A 19,179-nucleotide genomic window follows, 5' to 3' on the forward strand; every position below is an offset into this window, starting at 1 on the left:
TGTTTCACTCGTGTTGATATTGTGACGTTTAGAAAGTTTAAACTTAATGTATTCACTCGTGTTGATATTGTGACGTTTAGAAAGTTTAAACTTAATGTATTCACTCGTGTTAATATTGTGACGTTTAGAAAGTTTAAACTTAATGTTTTCACTCGTGTTAATATTGTGACGTTTAGAAAGTTTAAACTTAATGTTTTCACTCGTGTTGATATTGTGACGTTTAGAATGTTTAAACTTAATGTTTTCACTCGTGTTGATATTGTGACGTTTAGAAAGTTTAAACTTAATGTTTTCACTCGTGTTGATATTGTGACGTTTAGAATGTTTAAACTTAATGTATTCACTCGTGTTAATATTGTGACGTTTAGAATGTTTAAACTTAATGTATTCACTCGTGTTAATATTGTGACGTTTAGAATGTTTAAACTTAATGTATTCACTCGTGTTAATATTGTGACGTTTAGAAAGTTTAAACTTAATGTTTTCACTCGTGTTGATATTGTGACGTTTAGAATGTTTAAACTTAATGTATTCACTCGTGTTGATATTGTGACGTTTAGAAAGTTTAAACTTAATGTTTTCACTCGTGTTGATATTGTGACGTTTAGAAAGTTTAAACTTAATGTATTCACTCGTGTTAATATTGTGACGTTTAGAAAGTTTAAACTTAATGTATTCACTCGTGTTGATATTGTGACGTTTAGAAAGTTTAAACTTAATGTATTCACTCGTGTTGATATTGTGACGTTTAGAATGTTTAAACTTAATGTTTTCACTCGTGTTAATATTGTGACGTTTAGAAAGTTTAAACTTAATGTTTTCACTCGTGTTAATATTGTGACGTTTAGAAAGTTTAAACTTAATGTTTTCACTCGTGTTAATATTGTGACGTTTAGAAAGTTTAAACTTAATGTTTTCACTCGTGTTGATATTGTGACGTTTAGAAAGTTTAAACTTAATGTATTCACTCGTGTTAATATTGTGACGTTTAGAATGTTTAAACTTAATGTATTCACTCGTGTTAATATTGTGACGTTTAGAATGTTTAAACTTAATGTATTCACTCGTGTTAATATTGTGACGTTTAGAAAGTTTAAACTTAATGTTTTCACTCGTGTTGATATTGTGACGTTTAGAAAGTTTAAACTTAATGTTTTCACTCGTGTTGATATTGTGACGTTTAGAATGTTTAAACTTAATGTATTCACTCGTGTTGATATTGTGACGTTTAGAAAGTTTAAACTTAATGTATTCACTCGTGTTAATATTGTGACGTTTAGAATGTTTAAACTTAATGTATTCACTCGTGTTAATATTGTGACGTTTAGAAAGTTTAAACTTAATGTTTTCACTCGTGTTGATATTGTGACGTTTAGAATGTTTAAACTTAATGTTTTCACTCGTGTTGATATTGTGACGTTTAGAAAGTTTAAACTTAATGTTTTCACTCGTGTTGATATTGTGACGTTTAGAATTTAAACTTAATGTTTAAACTTAATGTATTCACTCGTGTTAATATTGTGACGTTTAGAAAGTTTAAACTTAATGTATTGTTAATATTGTGACTCGTGTGTTGATATTGTGACGTTTAGAATGTTTAAACTTAATGTATTCACTCGTGTTGATATTGTGACGTTTAGAAAGTTTAAACTTAATGTATTCACTCGTGTTGATATTGTGACGTTTAGAAAGTTTAAACTTAATGTTTTCACTCGTGTTGATATTGTGACGTTTAGAAAGTTTAAACTTAATGTATTCACTCGTGTTGATGTTGTGACGTTTATTGTTAATGTACGTTTAGTGACGTTTAGAAGTTTAAACTTAATGTATTCACTCGTGTTAATATTGTGACGTTTAGAAAGTTTAAACTTAATGTATTCACTCGTGTTGATATTGTGACGTTTAGAAAGTTTAAACTTAATGTATTCACTCGTGTTAATATTGTGACGTTTAGAAAGTTTAAACTTAATGTATTCACTCGTGTTAATATTGTGACGTTTAGAAAGTTTAAACTTAATGTATTCACTCGTGTTAATATTGTGACGTTTAGAAAGTTTAAACTTAATGTATTCACTCGTGTTAATATTGTGACGTTTAGAAAGTTTAAACTTAATGTTTTCACTCGTGTTGATATTGTGACGTTTAGAAAGTTTAAACTTAATGTATTCACTCGTGTTAATATTGTGACGTTTAGAATGTTTAAACTTAATGTATTCACTCGTGTTAATATTGTGACGTTTAGAATGTTTAAACTTAATGTATTCACTCGTGTTAATATTGTGACGTTTAGAAAGTTTAAACTTAATGTTTTCACTCGTGTTGATATTGTGACGTTTAGAAAGTTTAAACTTAATGTTTTCACTCGTGTTGATATTGTGACGTTTAGAATGTTTAAACTTAATGTATTCACTCGTGTTGATATTGTGACGTTTAGAATGTTTAAACTTAATGTATTCACTCGTGTTAATATTGTGACGTTTAGAAAGTTTAAACTTAATGTATTCACTCGTGTTAATATTGTGACGTTTAGAAAGTTTAAACTTAATGTATTCACTCGTGTTAATATTGTGACGTTTAGAATGTTTAAACTTAATGTATTCACTCGTGTTAATATTGTGACGTTTAGAAAGTTTAAACTTAATGTATTCACTCGTGTTGATATTGTGACGTTTAGAAAGTTTAAACTTAATGTTTTCACTCGTGTTGATATTGTGACGTTTAGAAAGTTTAAACTTAATGTTTTCACTCGTGTTAATATTGTGACGTTTAGAAAGTTTAAACTTAATGTATTCACTCGTGTTAATATTGTGACGTTTAGAAAGTTTAAACTTAATGTATTCACTCGTGTTAATATTGTGACGTTTAGAAAGTTTAAACTTAATGTTTTCACTCGTGTTGATATTGTGACGTTTAGAAAGTTTAAACTTAATGTATTCACTCGTGTTAATATTGTGACGTTTAGAAAGTTTAAACTTAATGTATTCACTCGTGTTAATATTGTGACGTTTAGAAAGTTTAAACTTAATGTATTCACTCGTGTTGATATTGTGACGTTTAGAAAGTTTAAACTTAATGTTTTCACTCGTGTTGATATTGTGACGTTTAGAATGTTTAAACTTAATGTATTCACTCGTGTTGATATTGTGACGTTTAGAAAGTTTAAACTTAATGTATTCACTCGTGTTAATATTGTGACGTTTAGAATGTTTAAACTTAATGTATTCACTCGTGTTAATATTGTGACGTTTAGAAAGTTTAAACTTAATGTTTTCACTCGTGTTGATATTGTGACGTTTAGAATGTTTAAACTTAATGTTTTCACTCGTGTTGATATTGTGACGTTTAGAAAGTTTAAACTTAATGTTTTCACTCGTGTTGATATTGTGACGTTTAGAATGTTTAAACTTAATGTATTCACTCGTGTTAATATTGTGACGTTTAGAAAGTTTAAACTTAATGTATTCACTCGTGTTGATATTGTGACGTTTAGAATATTGTGTTTAAACTTAATGTATTCACTCGTGTTGATATTGTGACGTTTAGAAAGTTTAAACTTAATGTTTTCACTCGTGTTGATATTGTGACGTTTAGAAAGTTTAAACTTAATGTTTTCACTCGTGTTGATATTGTGACGTTTAGAATGTTTAAACTTAATGTATTCACTCGTGTTGATATTGTGACGTTTAGAAAGTTTAAACTTAATGTATTCACTCGTGTTAATATTGTGACGTTTAGAAAGTTTAAACTTAATGTATTCACTCGTGTTAATATTGTGACGTTTAGAAAGTTTAAACTTAATGTTTTCACTCGTGTTAATATTGTGACGTTTAGAAAGTTTAAACTTAATGTATTCACTCGTGTTAATATTGTGACGTTTAGAAAGTTTAAACTTAATGTTTTCACTCGTGTTAATATTGTGACGTTTAGAAAGTTTAAACTTAATGTATTCACTCGTGTTGATATTGTGACGTTTAGAAAGTTTAAACTTAATGTATTCACTCGTGTTGATATTGTGACGTTTAGAAAGTTTAAACTTAATGTATTCACTCGTGTTAATATTGTGACGTTTAGAATGTTTAAACTTAATGTATTCACTCGTGTTAATATTGTGACGTTTAGAATGTTTAAACTTAATGTATTCACTCGTGTTAATATTGTGACGTTTAGAAAGTTTAAACTTAATGTTTTCACTCGTGTTGATATTGTGACGTTTAGAAAGTTTAAACTTAATGTATTCACTCGTGTTGATATTGTGACGTTTAGAAAGTTTAAACTTAATGTATTCACTCGTGTTGATATTGTGACGTTTAGAAAGTTTAAACTTAATGTTTTCACTCGTGTTAATATTGTGACGTTTAGAAAGTTTAAACTTAATGTATTCACTCGTGTTAATATTGTGACGTTTAGAAAGTTTAAACTTAATGTATTCACTCGTGTTAATATTGTGACGTTTAGAAAGTTTAAACTTAATGTATTCACTCGTGTTGAATTGTGACGTTTAGAAAGTTTAAACTTAATGTGTGTTGATATTGTGACGTTTAGAAAGTTTAAACTTAATGTTTTCACTCGTGTTGATATTGTGACGTTTAGAAAGTTTAAACTTAATGTTAATGTTTTCACTCGTGTTGATATTGTGACGTTTAGAAAGTTTAAACTTAATGTATTCACTCGTGTTAATATTGTGACGTTTAGAAAGTTTAAACTTAATGTTTTCACTCGTGTTAATATTGTGACGTTTAGAAAGTTTAAACTTAATGTTTTCGTTTAGAAAGTTTAAACTGTTGATATTGTGACGTTTAGAAAGTTTAAACTTAATGTATTCACTCGTGTTGATATTGTGACGTTTAGAATGTTTAAACTTAATGTATTCACTCGTGTTAATATTGTGACGTTTAGAATGTTTAAACTTAATGTATTCACTCGTGTTAATATTGTGACGTTTAGAATGTTTAAACTTAATGTTTTCACTCGTGTTGATATTGTGACGTTTAGAATGTTTAAACTTAATGTTTTCACTCGTGTTGATATTGTGACGTTTAGAATGTTTAAACTTAATGTATTCACTCGTGTTGATATTGTGACGTTTAGAATGTTTAAACTTAATGTATTCACTCGTGTTGATATTGTGACGTTTAGAATGTTTAAACTTAATGTATTCACTCGTGTTAATATTGTGACGTTTAGAATGTTTAAACTTAATGTATTCACTCGTGTTAATATTGTGACGTTTAGAATGTTTAAACTTAATGTATTCACTCGTGTTAATATTGTGACGTTTAGAATGTTTAAACTCAATGTATTCACTCGTGTTAATATTGTGACGTTTAGAAAGTTTAAACTTAATGTATTCACTCGTGTTGATATTGTGACGTTTAGAATGTTTAAACTTAATGTATTCACTCGTGTTGATATTGTGACGTTTAGAATGTTTAAACTTAATGTATTCACTCGTGTTGATATTGTGACGTTTAGAATGTTTAAACTTAATGTATTCACTCGTGTTGATATTGTGACGTTTAGAAAGTTTAAACTTAATGTATTCACTCGTGTTGATATTGTGACGTTTAGAATGTTTAAACTTAATGTATTCACTCGTGTTGATATTGTGACGTTTAGAATGTTTAAACTTAATGTATTCACTCGTGTTAATATTGTGACGTTTAGAAAGTTTAAACTTAATGTTTTCACTCGTGTTAATATTGTGACGTTTAGAAAGTTTAAACTTAATGTATTCACTCGTGTAAGTATTAATCCTGATCATTATTTGTTACCTTAAGGCGTACACACCGTAACAGAATAGTTTGTTAACTGTAGTTTCATAATCATCATTACGGAATGTATACATACAATGCTTTACTTTCATGTAATCGTCATGGAACATATACATGAAACAAATTACCTTCTTACTGACATCCTTATCATCATGTATTATGTACATGTACAGTACACTGTCTTTCAAACAGCAACGAAATTTCTTTATTGAGGATGGCTGCACTTGAGTTCATGGTTTACCTTCCGCATTATGAATGTGAAATTCCCTGGTTGGAGACCAGTTGTCGCTAAAACGCGTGTTACGCTTTGAGACCGTGGGTGCGTTATAAGAGTGACAGGCAAAGAGTCAATTACAATAGCCCAAGATTTTGCTTTTAGAGCTATCGTGTTGCTGGTTTTCTATGGTCTACCCTTTCAAAATTAAAAACGTCTAGCGCAGAAAAAAGCCCTTATTCTGCTTAGGATGTATATGGGAAACAAAGAAAGCAACCTGTACACGCATATTATAATACACTACCTTATGAGTACTGACTATTTTCGTTACCGTGATACATACACGTATAATACACTATCTTATTACCACTAAACACTTTTCATTATGAAATATATATATAACACATTAACACAAACCGCTTTTATAATAATCGTGGTTTCATTAGATACGTATAACCCCCTACCCATGTTAATACTTCAGACAAGAGTGGTCTAATGGATATTTTATCAACTTGCAGGCTTAAAGGCGTGGGATTCGAGGTTCAATGCCGTTGAAAATGCACTGCACGATCCGCTGTAAGCGCGTTATGAGAAATTAATGACGTTATAAAAAGTTAATCTAGTTATGAAAGGTTAATCAAGTTATCAGATGTTTATTTTGGTAATGAAACGTTAAACCCGTTATTAATTTCTAAAAGCCAGACAAAACTCTTGTGACGACTGCTGGCTAGTTGTGATCTATCCAGACACCATTTAAAAACTGCTATATTTAAACTTCAGAATATGTGAACGTGCTTCATGAGGCATACATTCACTGAAGGAGATTTTTTTTTAGTTTGACCGTCTCAGTTCCTTTTTAATACAATGGTTTTAATTATCGTATTGAAATACACCCAGAATCAGAGTGTACTCTTATAAGGAAATTCATTTAACTCGTCTATCACACTACTATTTTAATTTTTAAAACATTCCTTGTTTAAAAACATCTGCCTAGTTGGTGTTTTAACGTGAAACATATGTTATATCTAATTAAATATATATACACGGAATTTGTTTTCGGTCTTTAACCAACAGACGAAAAACATTACACGAGAAGTTTTGACGACAACATATCAGACTATTCTACTAGTTATGATTTCGTTCGCGTTCGAGTTCCAGAATATGTTAATAATGGTTGTTTGTCAGAACGTAACCTACAACGTTGACAGCACCCCATCAACAAAAATATCTCTTTAGATTTATTTGATGAGAAATGGTTAATACATATGCAGCCAAATAATTTACATTTTATTAATTTCTGACAGTTAGTACAGTATTATATAAGTCGTATAGATTTTATTTCTTTATATTATGCATATACACTACCTGTCTTTTCGTATCCCGACCAACATGATGAGCTCCGGTTACCGAGCGAAAGGCTTCGTCGTCAGTGTATATAGCAGATGCAGCGTGATTGAAATATTATAGCATTTTCTTCTTTGCTTGCATGATTGTTGAAATTGATTTGGTTTTAACTCATGTCAACCAATAACATTGCAAGAATACATGGTATCTGTTGTATTATCAGATTTCTTTATTTAACAGTTTAAGTGAACAACAGATCAACAATCTCCATCCTTAACTACATAACCCCTTATCAGAAGTTAAGCAAGTTTCAGAGGCCAAAGTTAAAGTTTTCTTTTTTATTTTCTTCATTTACATTGTTTTGTATTTTTCATATAAATCCAGTTATGAACTAAAGTGTCAACACCGACAAAGATTAAACTATAAATTTGTTTGTTTATTCTAGGATTTTACAGTAAACGGTTCTGGTCGGTAATCGTTTTGTATTTGAGATCAACTGAGATAAACTATTTTATGTTTGGGAAGTTTCATTGTTCTCGCGGATAGTAATAGTTCTCGAGATGTTGTATGAATGATTATCCTTGGTATGACTGCCTTGCAGCCAGTGCTCGGTCTTCCTTACTATAAATAGAAAAAGTAAACAATGATCTAAAATAGCAATGGGTTCATTTTCTATGGCGATCTTTTTCACAATCTAGTCTCTTTATTTTTGTAGCACTATTTTTTATTCGATTACTTATACATCGTATGGGTTTCTTGTTCTAGTCTACTGATGAGAAACTGTCAGTTTCAATATTCAGAGGTCTCAAAATTCCTAGAATATTATAACCTGAACTTATTGGCTAGCACAAACGAGTTGATTTTCAACCATTGGCTCTTCCGTCAGCTTCTAATGGTGAAAATTGGAATTGATTTGGTATCTCTAGGACTAACAGAGAAAGAAACATTCAGGAAAAGAAAAACTAAAAAAATCACATTTGAATCATCGAATAACCACTACTTTTATTTTTTTAGTAAATTTACACGACTAGAAGTGCAGGTGGTTTGAACCAGCAACTAAGTAATTGAGTTATTTAGATATAAGCTAAACATTACTTATAAAACGAAAGTGACATAAACAGGACTGATTATTTATAAGTTTATATGCTTCAGTATTAATGGTTACACAGATAATCATCCAATACTTTGGACAAACAAACGAGTGAATGTTGAGTAACTTAAAACTTGAGACCCCCTATCGCTAAAAAACAACCTAAATGTTGGAAAAAAAAACACATCAGAGTCGAAAAACGGATTGGAGGCGCCAGACTGAGTAACCGTAATCCAATAATACAAACTAAAAAAAAACTTTTTCTGATTGAAAAATATACTCATAAGTGGAATCTGTAAACTGTCTTGCCAGGAACATAAACATAGAAAGAAAGGAAACTGTGGTGTTTGTAGATGCTGCTTACCATTGTATCCATGATAAGATAAATCAAATAATATTAACTGGAAGTGAAGACAAAATAAGTAATAAGAAGGACAAGTGACCTTAGAGGTCAAAATAGAATTATATTAGAAGAGAGCAAGAATATGATATTGATTCTGGAGAAGATGGGAACGATGAAACCTCTTAAAACCATTACTGTTATATATAGCTGTATCGCTAAAACCATTATTGTTATGTACAGCTGTATCGCTAAAACCATTATTGTTATGTACAGCTGTATCGCTAAAACCATTACTGTTATGTACAGCTGTATCGTTTTTCATACTTTATTTCAAATATGATAAAATATTCTAAATAGTAGAGTTAAGTAGTTTATTTCTACCAATTAACACCTTCTGAAACGTAATACTTTAAATTTGGTGCGATGCCTAAAGGGGTCAGTTTTTCGTGGCTGGGGGTCTTTAACTTTCTTAAATTCTCTGTTACATATTGTAATTTATATAACACGAGACTATAATTTATTATGTTATGTATTACAATTTGAAATAGCGTGAAACTGAGTTCAGTAATAATAGAAATCAGAAGTTAATTAAATGTTAATATGCGTTAAATTTATTATATTTGTCAACAAGATCGATACACAGCTTTCTTTCTTAACAGAAATATATTTTTATATATAAACAATAATACAATTTATAGTAACAGTTATTACAAATAATTATTATAAATAGTGATTTATATACAAAACTCTCACAAACTGACAAACAATATTGAGTCTTCTATCTGATTCAGAACTGTATAGCGAGAGTTCACGACGAGTGAATTAATTCTGCGCTAATACAGGTACAGCTCACTTAACAGGAAGCTAGCTGGCTCTTCGCTGATCACACGTGAGTGTTTCTCCACTGAAGTTATATAAAATGTCTTTGTAAAAATACTAACGTCTGATATTATTCCATTAAAATTAAATGTTTTTGGAATGTTCGAAATTTGTAAATATTCTTGGTCAAATGTGTGTAGTTTCCCGATTAATAAGCATTAATTACAGTTATAACTTCCGAGGTTTATAGTAAACCAAATGTAGCAAACCAACAATATATTTCTGTCTCTCCATGCGTTGCGTGGATTATCTTTTATAAGCGTTAAGCGAATTTCTAGGAATTTCAGTTAACTCAATAATACGGACGATACTCTGGAGCTTTTGCTAAAAATATATTGTTGATTCATACTTGCGAGAATCTGAAAGAAATTTCGTGAAAATGCGAGAATTTCGTGATACACAATCAACAGTATGAGTCACATATATATATAAATATATACTTATATAATATAAATATGTATATTAAAATAAATATATAATATTAAATCCGTCACACTCCCGTACCAAAAATTAAAATTCAAAAACATTTTCTGAAATTGCTTTCCGTTTTCGTCTGAATCATTCTCAGCCTTACACAGCTAACAATTATGTCACCTTACAAGCTAATTCCTGTGGCACGTGTCAATGTTAGCTCACACTTAACAAACTCGTACCTAATTTTCTGAATAGGAACACCACCAGATGGCGCCGCCTAGTCACTCACTATGTTATTAAAAAACAAATGTTGCTATCATTACTAGGTATCTTGGAAAATCAGAACGGGGATTTTACATACGAATAGGTGGCAATGCATTTCTATAACAGGCGTCGTGGCTTAGTTGGTTAAAGCGCCTGTCTCGTAAACAGGAGATCGCGAGTTCGATTCTCGCCGATGCCTTTAAACAAATTATAATATGAACTTCTTTAACGAAAGATTTATTTACAAATGGGATGAAAACAATTCTTTTTATACAACACCAAATTACATATGAGAATTTCATATAACATTAACGTTTGATAAATATTTGTACATTAGACGTTATTGTATTTTATTAACTCACATCCCTTGTAAATGAAATATTTACTTTATTAATACTAAAACATGAAGTAAACAATTTACAATAATACATGGAGTTTGATACAAGTAATTTGTAATTAAAATCTGAAGTAGATAATTCACTATATTTTTATTAAAATTAGTTTCGATTTTATACCTCCAGGTTTCCAGACTGGGTATTACTGTAAACGCAGATAAGCCTAAAATGACACATTAAACCTGGCATACACAGACACATACTTCCTTATTTTGAATTTTTAGCTCTGCTGAACGATAGTCGCCTTGAAAAGGGACCTAAAAATATTGACATATAATATTTAACTGTGGGTTGGCGGTAAATTTATGGACCCACAACGCTAAAATTTGAAGTTCGTTTCCCTACGGTAGACGGAAAGAAGATAGCCCATTTTGCAGCTTTGTTATAAGAAACAACTAATTTAATGACCTACAATTTAATACAATAACAAAAAGGAGAAGTATATTCCTAAACAATAATAACGTGAAGAGTAAACGTAGTTGCTGAGAACTGGTTGCAACCCTGAAGACGTTGGTTTGAAATTAGGGACATTACAACGCCTCTTAAACTGTACAGAAACAAACGTACTGCAACGAGAATACATAACTGGTTTTGGCCGGCGTTAATTTCCTCTAACACGTTAACCACATTAACATGTTAAATATAAAAATAGTGATTAGGACGCTTAAGTCGTAATCTGAATATCGCGGGTTCGAATCCCAGTCACATTAAACATGTTCGTCCTTTCAGCCGCAGGGGTATTATAATGTTACGGTCAATCCCGCTATTCGTTGGTAAAAGAGTAGTCTAAGAGTTGGCGGTGGGTGGTGATGACTAGCTGCCTTTCTTTTAGTTTTACACTGCTAAATTAGGGACGACTAGCGCAGATAGTCCTCGTGTAGCTTTGCGCAAAATTAAAAAAAGTAGACAAACAAACACTTTTCTCACGTTCTAGTTTATTTATTTTTGTGGATCTTATTATGGTGTGAATGTTTATACAATGTGTCGGTTTCGATATTCAGAAATATCAAAACGTCCAGTGAATTATAACCTGAAATTATTGGCTAATTACTTTCATACACATAAGTGAATTTCTTATGAGAGATACAATCATTTTCCAACACAATTTTCTCACTTAATAGATGTTAAGTTGTTAATTTTTCTTCCACCATATAAGCTAACACTAAATGTTGGTTCTGAGAAAAGATAAACCTGTTAATGAAACGTTTGAGGAACTTGGGAAAACTTCATCCTTTTAGAAATTGGTCTGGTTTATTTTGTTTTGAATTTCATGCAAAGCTACACGAGGGTTATCTGCACTAGCCGTCCCTAATTTAGCAGTGTAAGATTAGAGGTAAGGCAGCTAGTTATCACCACCCACCGCCAACTTTTGGGCTACTCTTTTACCAACGAATAGTGAGATTGACCGTCATATTATAACGCTTCCACGGCTGAGAGGGCGAGCATGTTTGGTATAACGGGAACCCTCGATCCTCGGATTATAAGTCGAGTGCCTTATCCACCTGGCCATGCCGGGCCTTTGAGAAGTAATTTATGACAAACTTGAAAATGTCATTCAGGTGTACTTTCAGATGTAAATTTTGGTTGTCTGTTTGCTTGTTGTTTATTGAATTTCACGCAAAGCTACGCGAGGGCAGTCTGTGCTAACCGCCCATAATTTATCAATGATAGCCTAGAGGGTGAGCAGCGAATCAATATTATCTGCTGCCAATTCTTGAGTTATTCCTTTACCAATGAAGAGAAGGATCGTCCATTACGTTATAACGTCCAACAGCTGAAAAAGCTGCAAGTTTGGTGAAGTAATATGAACTCGCGACCTGCATCTCGTATTCCTTATCCACCAAGGAACGTGCCATTCAGAAATATATTATAACAAACATGGAAACCATTTTAAAGCTATGCGTATTTTAATGCATGTATTTTTGTATTCAAATGTTTGTATTATTTAAATAAATTCTTGCACTTAAAGTAGAGAACGTCCAATTTCTTAAGAAATGTTTGATAATAATTCAATATAGAGAAACACTCTTTAATAGTAGCCGAGTTATTAAACCTGAGAGGTAGGACAGACACGTGGTATTGCTGTCATACTTACAATCTGTAAAGCATCAGTATACATAGACATTATCAAACCATAATGAGAAAGTTTATATTATTTTCCTACGTAAATGTATTAGATTTCTGAAAATCGGTGAGAAGAAATTAACCGATTCCTTTAACGACTTAGAAACACAAACTTTACTCCATGTAATATCTTACACTGGTTTCCAGTTGTAAGACACGTTTCATTACTTCTTTAGAAATACATCATATATTTATGGATATTTTGTATAATAAAACAAAACAAAAAACATTGGGTATATGAAAGAACTGCTTAGAAATATAAGAGACGACATTTATTTCGATTTATTCAAAACACAGTCATCATAGTTCATACAGGGTTTGTTGAGTTAGTTACTGTTAGAACAAAGCCACGTAGAAATATATGCTATGTCCTCGCGGAGAATCGAACCCCGGATTTTAGTTCTGTAAATCCGTAAACTTACCGCCGTCTAATCGAGAGCCTGTAGGGGATCATCTATGTTAAATTTTCTGATACTTTTAGGCAGTTTACAACGTTTCGCTCACAGTTTTACGCTTCCGTTTCGATTGGTAATTAAACATTCTCACCGGTCAACATTTACTATATCGTGTCAAACTTAACAATCACATTAGTCCCGATCGTTACCAAATTGTTTGTTTGCTTGTTTCTGAATTTGGCGCAAGGTTACACGAGGACTATGTGCGCTAGCCGTCCCTAATTTAGCAGTGTAAGACTAGAGGGAAGGCAGCTATTCATCATCACCCGCCGCCAACTCTTGGGCTACTCTTTTACCAACGAATAGTGGGATTGACCGTCACATTATAACCCCCCACGGCTGAAAGGGCGAGCACGTTTGGCTTGACGGGGATTCGAACCCGCGACCCTCAGATTACGAGTGTAGTTCCTTAACCACCTGGTCATGCCGGACCTAGGGGACATTTGTAATATAACTCTCAATACTACAACGCTTTACCTAATCGCTAATATAGCGACAAGGGAACAAAATTTGCTGCTGAAAACTACATGATTTTGAGAATTCAGTGTCACCATAGGCGTTTTGAAGATCATACGTTTTGTTCATGCGATATTTGACATGGCACTTAGAGTTTGAAAACGGTACTTTAATCGAGATTCTCGCTTCCAGTCAGACGAGACGACCTTTCTTACATTATCGCGTTAAAACGTTTCTGGTGGAAACTTCCACAGAAAACAGCATTATAAGCCATTTTTATACAGAGTGAAATATGTGAAGAGATCCCCGGATGTTGCGCTGACAGATTTTTAGCTATAAAGTTTCCTTAACGGGAATGTGTACCAGAGCAGATCACGATCTGACAGAAAACAAAACATTATAAACGAGATTTCAATAAGCAATGCTTGAAGTTACTTCAGTTAAAGTCAGGCTGCATACACACACATTTATAATGCAAGTTAGACTTGAGTGATAGAAGCGAGCAGTACGTGCGTGATGCGGCCTGTTTATCTGTTACTGTCAACCTGTTGGTCAGTTGTTAATTCGGTGTTCAGAGTTTAAATTATTATCAATTAATTCTTACAAAGTAATGCAGTATTGTTAGTCTGTGCATATACGGGTCACGAGCTTACTATCACATAATATGTTACAATCTAAATATCATGCTGTTCTATCTACTATTTGTTGCAAATAGTCAAACCCTAGTTCTGATGTAGGATATAGCCCAAAAAATGATATATATTACTAAATACATCAGCAGAGTTTAACCAGTTAATTTCTGAAACAGTTTTTGGTTACTTTACTGTATATATAAGGTGAAATCACACTCATCAATGTTTCCATATCACAAAGAACGTTAACCTCAAATAGTCATCCACTATGCAATATAGATTAACATGGTACACACACACCTGATTACCAGCTGACCACGTGCAACTTATCTGGACTATTACAGTTACAACATTTTCTCACCAAGTTATAGTATTTGACAGCTGGTCATTTCTACAACATTATTCAACCAAGAAACCAACAGATTATGATGAAAATACCTTTTCATCATGAAACATGTTCACACTGAATGGATAGAATACCTAAAGCAAGCTACGCGTATTACTGCTTACTTTAAAGCACCGACTTTAATAGCATCACGCAGTCGTCCAACAGACAAACGTAACAACATCAATATGTCTTTCAATAGAAATATGTATGAACGTAAGCAACCTTCCAACAGAGAGACGTAACAACATTAAGATACCTTTCAACAGAAAAACGTAAGAACATAAGCAACCTTCCATCAGAGAGACGTATTGTTGACTGTCTTACGAAACACAGTTGAACGTTGCATCAGACGGTAATTTTAAAATCGAACCTCAGTGGCAGACGAAGACGAGAACTTGAATAAATATGGAAATGTTTTTCCTATTATTTTATCCAGACGTTAAAGTTGAAATGATGGTTTAATTGACATGAGACCAAATCATAAATGTATTAGTAGCTAAGGTCGTGGCTCGGCATGGACAAGCGTGTTAAGGCATGCGACTCGTAATCTGTGGGTCGCGGGTTCGCATCCCCGTCGCGCCAAACATGCCCGCCCTTTCACCCGTGGGGGCGTTATAATGCGACGGTCAGTCCCACTATTCGTTAGTAAAAGAGTAGCCGAAGAGTTGGCGGTGGGTGGTGATGACTAGCTGCCTTCCCTCTAGTCTTACACTGCTAAATTAGGGACGGCTAGCACAGATAGCCCTCGAGTAGCTTTGTGCGAAATTCCAAATAACAAACAAAAAACAAACTCTAATTGATAAATGACTTAAATAGGGTTGATAATAAATGCACTAATCTTACTTAATCTATTTCACACCATGACAGCTGTTGTTCGTGAAACTGACAATATGAATAGGGCCTCGAACGTTAGAACGTCTAGGGAAACCAAAACCAAATCGGCATGATGAATGGTACCGTTTGGCAAAATGCCTCTTTGGCATTAAATATGGCAAGTATAATGTGGTTCGCATATTATCACATGTTATTCTTTGCGTTTACCCATAAATTTTCTTTGTTTTTTTATGAGTTTCGCACAAAGCTACACGAGATCTGTCTGCGCTATTCGTCCCTAATTTAGCAGTGTAAGACTAGAGGGAAGGAAGCTAGTCTTCACCACCCACCGCCAACTCTTGGGTTACTCTTTTACCAACGAATAGTGGGATTGGCCGTCACATTATAGTGCCCCCACGGCTAAAAGGGCGAGTATGTTTGGTGCGACGGGGATTCAAACCCGCGACACTCATATTACGAGTCGAACACTCTAACTCACCTGGCCATACCGGGCCTAATCCATAAGTGTTTACAAATATTTCCTAAAGTAACACTCTTTCAGGGCCCGGGATGGCCAGGCGATTAAGACACTCGACTCGCAATCCGAAGGTCGCGGGTTCGAATCCCCGTCGCACCAAACATGCTCGCCCTTTCAGACTTGGGGGCATTATAATGTGACGGTCAATCGCACTATTCGTTGGTTAAAGTGTAGCCCAAGAGTTGGCGGTGGGGGTTAATGACTAGCTTCCTTCCTTCTAGTCTTACACTACTAAATTAGGGACGACTAATACAGACAGTCCTCGTGTAGCTTTGCGTGAAATTCACAAACAAACAAACAATCCTTCAATGTGATATATCGGTCCCTACATTTACATGTTTTGATACATTTCATAATTATTATTCATTTACCTCTTTTACAGAAATTCCTGCTGTTGTGGTTTGTTTAGCCCTAGATTGTAGTATGTTTACAATGTCTGTACTGATCGCTAAGACGGACAACAGAGATCTATCTATTCGAGTGGGGAAGCGACGACTTCCTGGGAGACGGTAACATAAATTTACAAACAATTGGAGTGGTTTCCCGGCGATCAGTAGACGAACGCTCGCCTCTTTCCGCGGGGTTGGTGATTTACGACGGCTTCCACGCACAGCTCACGCGGCTTTGGCTTGCTTACTAAACCGCGGAAAATACGAGAACCTGGTCGAGTCTGCGCTAAAAATCATGTCGTTTGTTGAGGCTCAGTCTCTTTAGCCCGTTCAAACCAAGTAGAGGGGTGGTTACCAAATTTCTAATTAAATAATAATTATATGTATTCTGTTGTAGTTCACGATCACTTGTAAAACTTCCCAATCTCTGCAAGGACGAGCCCACTATACTTTTATATAAAGAACTGAACAAGTAATTACGTCATTAACGTCACAAGTAATCACGTCACTAAGCGTTGTATATTCATGTGTTGCAAGCTGATAAACAGATATATATCGATACACTCGTTCTTTATCATCTCTTATCGCGAAGCTTTGTTTTTTTGAATTTCTCACAAAGCTACACGAGGGCTATCTGCGCTATCCGTCTCTAATTTTGCAGCGTAAGACTAGAGGGAAGGCAGCTTGTCATCACCACCGACAGCCAACTCTTGGGCTACTCTTTAACCAACAAATAGTGGGATTGACCGTCACACTATATGCACCCAGCACTGAAAGGGCGAGCTTGTTTGGTGCGACCGCGATTCGAAGCCGCGACCCAACAGGCCATGTCGGGACTGTAGAGAAGTGTAGATATCCCAAGCTTTCAACTAACTTTTGTACACGTATAATTTTCAAGTAAGTACTCGAATAAGCGTTGTATGGAAGTAATTGTTTCATCTAATTATTGCTCACACATTAAGACGTCTTGACAATACCACATGGGCCCGGCATGGCCAAGCGTATTAAGGCGTGCGACTCGTAATCTTGGGTTGCGGGTTCGCATCCCGTTCGTGCCAAACATGCTCGCCCTTTCAGCCGTGGGAGCGTTATAATGTGACAGTCAATCCCACTATTCGTTAGTAAAAGAGTAGCCCTAGAGTTGGCGGTGGGTGGTGTTGACTAGCTGCCTTCCCTCTAGTCTTACAATGCTAAATTAGGGACGGCTAGCACAGATAGCCCTCGAGTAGCTTTGTGCGAAATTCAAAAACAAACAACCAAACAATACCACGCCACGCTTCTGTAAGATGAGATATCGGTAACTCTTTTAGAAATACGTGCGTAATCTATCTCTTTGTTTCTACCTGCACTGTGCCAATAGTGGGTTCTAAAACCCAGAATTTTATAAATTTTAGTTCACGATCTCACAATTGAGTCAAGAGGGGACGCCGAATGACCTGAACGATTCCCGCCCTTTAAGAACGAAACGTTTAAATTTAATATTGTATAACTGAGTTAATTAGGGTATGTCCTGGGCAGGAATGAAACGGTTGTTTAGAACGGCCCGGGAAATTATTTTCATCCTGGTTCTTCAAAGAGTTGAGGATAAACGGATTCCTGAATAAACTGAACAAACTACTTTGCCTGTTGTTGCCTAACCTATGATACATATGTATTCATACATATTGTACACGTTAAACAAAACTACATTCTGTAACGTTTTTATGTTTGCAATTCAACGTTTATTACAGTTATTGCCTGTTTTAGTGAGCATAGACCCACATGAACATGAAATTAAATGAACCGAAATTATATATAATATATAATTCGTTTAAAAACGGCCCGGCATGGCCAGGTGGTTAAGGCATTCGACTCGTATTCTGATGGTGGCGGGTTCGAATCCCCGTCGCATCAAACATGCTCGCTCTTTCAGTCACGGGGGCGTTATAATATTACGATCAATTCCACTATTCGTTGGTAAAAGAGTAGCCCAAAAGTTGGCGGTGGGTGGTGATGACTAGCTGCCTTCGCTCTAATCTTACACTGCAAAATTAGGAACGGCTAACGAAGATAGCCCTCGTGTAGCTTTGCGCGAAATTCAAAAACAAACAACGTTTAAATATAATTTCAAAAGATTGGTATAAATCCTTGTTTGTAGTTCCTTGGGGATATAAACAGATAACTGGAAACTGAACAGTGGTTAAGTCCAATTTAAAGTGTTGAAACAAATAGACGAACCACAAACACCCCTTGTTTTACTGTAACACAATCCGTGTTTTGCTGCTACTTCGTAAATAAAATTGCGTTTGTCACACGGTTAAGGAAACTAAAACGTTGAATGTGAGGTCATCAACCAGGAGGTTTAATGACTGGTCTAATTAACTTCCACTTAATGTCAGTTCTATACATATGTATACAATATATTAATTAACAGCTATAGCCTTAATAAAGACAAAACCACATGTGGCACATATTAAACAACTTATTGTTCAGTTTGAAATCTATGCTATCTGTTCCTAATTTAGCAGTGAAAGTAGTTCGAGATGACAAGAAACCCACTTGAAGTAAAAAATGTATCTCAGGACGGCTGGTATAGGTATTAGTACTTATTAGTACAGTTTGCAACTTAGGGACACGTGCCCGGCAACGTCAGTTGCAAACTCTCTCCTTCTTAACCTGATAATGACCTAA

General features: G+C 34.1%; 1 long non-coding RNA gene and 1 other non-coding gene across 2 annotated transcripts in view; both read left to right on the forward strand.

Moving 5' to 3' along the window:
* The window catches only part of LOC143248402 (uncharacterized), a 64,884-nt gene that overhangs the window by 27,379 nt on the left and 18,326 nt on the right, over positions 1-19,179 (forward strand). The gene's annotated exons all lie outside the window — the stretch shown is intronic.
* On the forward strand, positions 10,445-10,518 carry TRNAT-CGU (transfer RNA threonine (anticodon CGU)). Its single transcript has one exon. It is a non-coding gene; the product is annotated as a tRNA-Thr (tRNA).

This window comes from Tachypleus tridentatus, chromosome 4 (genome assembly GCF_004210375.1).
Source record: "Tachypleus tridentatus isolate NWPU-2018 chromosome 4, ASM421037v1, whole genome shotgun sequence".
NCBI lineage: Eukaryota > Metazoa > Arthropoda > Merostomata > Xiphosura > Limulidae > Tachypleus > Tachypleus tridentatus.